The sequence below is a fragment of the Cololabis saira genome, chromosome 6 (genome assembly GCF_033807715.1).
Source record: "Cololabis saira isolate AMF1-May2022 chromosome 6, fColSai1.1, whole genome shotgun sequence".
NCBI classification, from domain to species: Eukaryota; Metazoa; Chordata; class Actinopteri; order Beloniformes; family Belonidae; genus Cololabis; species Cololabis saira.
Genome location: NC_084592.1, coordinates 46,437,413 through 46,442,567, shown reverse-complemented (window position 1 = coordinate 46,442,567; position 5,155 = coordinate 46,437,413). Strand labels below are relative to the sequence as shown.

General features: G+C 39.3%; 1 protein-coding gene across 1 annotated transcript in view; it reads right to left on the bottom strand.

Moving 5' to 3' along the window:
* Positions 1-5,155, bottom strand: part of dachd (dachshund d) — a 246,610-nt gene that overhangs the window by 21,225 nt on the left and 220,230 nt on the right.

The window sequence follows — 5,155 nt, the reverse complement described above, 5'->3', positions numbered from 1 at the left end:
GTGGCAAAATGGCTCAACAGTGCCCCCTAGAAAACATTTCTCTGCCATAACTTTTGAACGGGTTGTGATAAAGACATGTGGGTGGTGTCATCGGACTCGGTTTTGAGTCCTTGACCTTCATTGGCCTGAATTAAGCCCCGCCCCTTCTTCTGATTGGTTGGCCCTTTTTTCTGCTATAACTTTTGAATGGTTTGACATAGAGAGTTGTGGGTGGTGTCATTTCTGATATGCTTGTGAGGGGCGGTGGCCGTGAGTGCGAGGGGCCCGTTCATCGCTGCTTGCAGCTTTAATTATTATTATTATTGTAGGAACGCCAGACCAGATCAAGCTCCGCTGGAAGACGTCAAAAACACAACATATGAATACTAGTATTATATTGAGATTCAACAGTAAGTATTGCAGCTAATGATGCTGTAAGGACCAATCAGCTCCAGAATGCTGATAGAACTGAAACAGAAACATGTGGAGCAGAATTATCAAACAGATCCAGGGAGGAAACAGAGACGGAGGAAATCAGTTTTAGTTTTTCCCATTTATGACAATTTGGTTTTCAGCATTGTATGCAAATGTAACCCCAAGACAGTATATAAAGCAAAGAAATATAGACAATTTATGCAATTTTAACTGAAAACTTTAATGTTTTCATACTTTTAAAACATATTTAAAGGCAAAAACATGGCACCAGTTATTCTCCTGTCCAACAAAACATTCCTTTTTTTGGGCATAAACCAAAAAATACCCAAAGTTGTAATGTCAGGCGGAGCGGTTACGACTTTATTAGCCGCCAGCGCAGCATTATTCCACCTGCACTTAAAGCTTCGGATTGGGAAAGACTCTTGTCAGGGGAGATATCTGTCTCTGGTACGAATGCAGCGATGCAGAGCTGGGCAGGAGGAAAAAATAAAACGCTGCGTGCAATTTGAGCACTTGAAAAAAACATGAGGTTAGCTGATCTTGCAAATGATGTCTGCTCTCTGAAGAGGAGGGGAAAAGGAGAGAGACGAGAACTGCTGTAGACGAGGCTGTACGGGAGTTTGATAGCTTCATTTCTTCTTATTTACAGGGTTTTTCAAGGTCAAATTCAAGCACTTTTCAAGCACTTTCAAGGGTCATTTTCAAATCTTCAAGCACCTTATCGCTGGGGTAAAATATCTACAGGAATATATACACTCATAATTATTTTTCCGCTTTTTATCACAATTATGTACATTGTATCGTGCTGTAAACATCTAGTTATGTTTTACAGGGTTCCTACAGGTGCTTGAAATCCTTGAAAGTGCTTGAATTTGACCTTGAAAAAGGTGTAAGAACCTGGATTTTATTTCTCCTTGTAATAACTAAACTATACAGTCTGATCCCAATTTGGTGAAAGACACAGAGTTTTAATTTCAAGCACTTAAACTAAAATTCAAGCACTTTTCAGGCCTTGAAAACACAACATTGAAATTCAAGCACTTTCAAGGATTTCAGCCCCCGTAGGAAACCCTGTATTTATGATGATTTTCTGCCTCAGCACAAATGCACTGCAAAAACTCAAAATCTTACCAGGAATATCTGTCTTATTTCTAGTTAAAATATCTAATTTTTAGTCAGAAAATCTCATTACACTTAAAACAAGACTCATCACTGGAAAAAACAACAATTTTCACCTGTTTCAAGTAAATTTTCACTTGAAATAAGTAGAAAAATCTGCCAGTGGAACAAAATTTTTTTGCTTGTAATGAGAAGATAAATCTTGTTCCAATATCAGATTTTTCTACTTATTTCAAGTGAAAATTTACTTGAAACAGGTGAAAATTGTCAAATAAGTTATTTTTCTGTCAAAAAATCTCATTACTGTCATGGTTTCTAAACTTGGGTTATGTTTTTTACATGATCACTCACTCTCCTGTCATTCCAGATCCTCCACCCTCATCAACCAGACAATCTACTCATTCCCCTCACCTGTGCTCCCCCCGCCCATCTCCACACCTGGTTTCCATGGTCATCAGTTCCCTTTATATACCAGCCCACTTCCACATGCTGCTGCCAGATTGTCTAGTGTTCATGCCTAGCTTTCCAGCGTTCCTGAGTCTGTCATGTTTCTGCCTGCCTGCTACTTTGACTGATTCCCGTTTTTTTTATTTTTGCCTGCCCTTTGGATTTGTCTGCCTGATCTGCCTGATCTGCCCGGTCTTTGACTCCTGCCTACGTTCGACCTGATTAAAGCCTTTTGGACTTTGTTACTCTGTTTGGTGTTATACTTTTGGGTTTCCCCCCCCCCCCCCCCCCCCCCCCCCCCCCCCCTCCCCCCCCCCCCCCCCCCCCCCCCCCCCCCCCCCCCCCCCCCCCCCCCCCCCCCCCCCCCCCCCCCCCCCCCCCCCCCCCCCCCCCCCCCCCCCCCCCCCCCCCCCCCCCCTGCCTTTGAGCCGTGACAATTACACTTAAAACAACAGTCATTACCAGAAAATAACTTGTTATTTGACAATTTTCACCTGTTTCAAGTAGATTTTCACTTGAAAGCTTGAAGATAGAAAAATCTTCCAGTGGGACAAGATTTATCTTGTTTTCATCAATGAATGTGGTTTTACTGCTATTTCAACATTAGAGTCATCACCAGAAAAATAACACCAGAAAAATAACTTATTTGACAATTTTCACCTGTTTCAAGTAAATTTTCACTTGAAATAAGTAGAAAAATCTGCCAGTGGAACAAGATTTATCTTCTCATTACAAGCAAAAAAATCTTGTTCCACTGGCAGATTTTTCTACTTATTTTTAAGTGAAAATCTACTTGAAACAGGTGAAAATTGTTGTTTTTTCCAGTGATGAGTCTTAGTTGTATTGTGTTCATTATGTCTTTCAGATTGATATTCTATGTTTCTTTTTTTTCAGACAAAGTTCCGACTTCTTACCTTCCGTCTCTGTCTTCCGCCTAGACGGAAGACGGAACTTTGTCTGAAGAAAAGAAACATAGAATATAAAGTGATGAGTCTTGTTTTAAGTGTAATGAGATTTTTTTTACAAAAAATTAGACATTTTAACTAGAAATAAGACAAATATTCTTGTTAAGATTTGAGTTTGAATGTGAAACTGTGAATGTGACGGTGAATCCTGCAGAAGTGCATGATGGACGTTGATCCAGGTGATGCAGATTCCTCACCGTGAACAAAGAAAAGAGAGGTTTGCAAACAAAGAGCCTCCATCATATACACATTCATTACACACACACACACACACACACACACACACTAATGTGCCCTCATCACATTTAAGCTAATTTCCTTTTCATCACGGTGAGAGGAAAATGAGTGTTTGCCCGATTCCTGCTGAGGGACAAAGTCAAGAGCCCCGGTCGGCTCGGGCTAGATTAACAGGTAACATTTGGCTCCCACTCTCTTATCGCAGCGTGAAAATCAAACCGCGTGTTTTCCCTCCATCGCTCCCTCTCTCTTTCCTGCCCTCCCTAATGTTCCCTTCACTTAGAGATGAAATCGCTTGCTGCACAAACCCATTTGGGGGAAAGAGGAGGAAGGTGAGCGGGATAATCAGGCTGGCCACTGGGCCGTGTTTCCTAAATGCTCTCCAAAACATTACTGTGCACAGGCATAAAATTAGCACCGGGGACCTTAAAAATGTTGACATTTAGCGTGACTTTTTGGAGAGTGACACCCTCATATTTTCTCGTAGGGATACATTAAATTTCAACTGCCCTATGGCTGTGCCTTTTCATTAATAACCAATTCGGTTGTGTCACTTCTTCTTCCTCCTCTTTTCTCTCTCTCTCACTCTTCGTGTCGCTTGCCACATTTTTAAAGTAATGAGTCCATTGCTTTAGCCTTAATAAATTGAATCGTATTCTCAAGGCCGTATGAAGATGGAGCCGCAGATGGACGGGCCGCTCGTGAGGGAAATAACCATCAATCCTTTCACCGTACGTAAGGGGAGGCGGGTTGGAAGTGACAAAAAGAAGACAATCGCACATCTTTAGATCCGTCCTCCCTAACGCAGACGCAGCTTTTGTTTAGACGTCTAAAAATACCTGCGTTTGCTTTAACTGTTGAAACTAACTGTTGGGCAAAAGGTTTGAAAGATCAATTTCTGCCAAAATGGCCAAGTGAACTCTATAGGACGTCATCATGTGATATTTATGTAGAGTTTAAGCAAGACTTTAACTGCAAAAAACTCAAAATCTTAACAAGAATATTTTGTCTTATTTCTAGTTAAAATGTCTCATTTTAGTCAAAAAATCTCATTACACTTAAAACAAGAGCCATTACCAGAAAAATAACTTATTTGACAATTTTCACCTGTTTCAAGTAAATTTTCACTTGAAATAAGTATTTATATTCTCATTACAAGCAAAAAAATCTTGTTCCACTGGCAGATTTTTCTACTTATTTCAAGTGAAAATTTACTTGAAACAGGTGAAAATTGTCAAATAAGTTATTTTTCTGGTAATGAGTCTTGTTTTAAGTGTAATGAGAGTTTTTGACTAAAAATTAGACATTTTAACTAGAAATAAGACAAATATTCTTGGTAAGATTTTGAGTTTTTCCAGTGTATGTAGCGTTTAAGCAAGAGTTTTAGCTAGAACAGTTACTTATTGTGTCAAAATCAAAAGTATAGACGGGCCATTTGTTATTTTAGGATGAATAACAGCATAATACCAAAAGTCACTGGAAGATTTAAAGGTTATTATTATTATTATAAAGGTCTGGATAGAAGTCAGATAAACTTTAACCTCTGTAACATCAACCGTATTGGAGATGAGTTTCATATTTTGTTCGAATGTAAAAATGTAAATATGATGAATCTCAGACAAAAATACTTACCAAAGTATTATACAAACCGAAAGTTTTTTTTTGTTCGTTTTTTCCCTATAAATATCAACAGTCACGTTCCATTACAGACCTAAATGTGTACTAGTCTGTGCATATCAATAAATATATGTGCAATGATGCGCGTGTCTGTTGTTCAATACAACTGATCAGACCAAGCGCAGACACAAGCTGCTCTGATCCAGACGGTGGAGTTGGAACAAACTGTCACACAATGTCAAGAGAACGAGACAGAATCAGGAAATTTCCATCAGGGGATGAAAAAAGAAAAAAACTAAAGAAAATGGAAGAGTTTAATGCTCTCTGAAAGGTTCGTTTGATAAATTTGTTACAAA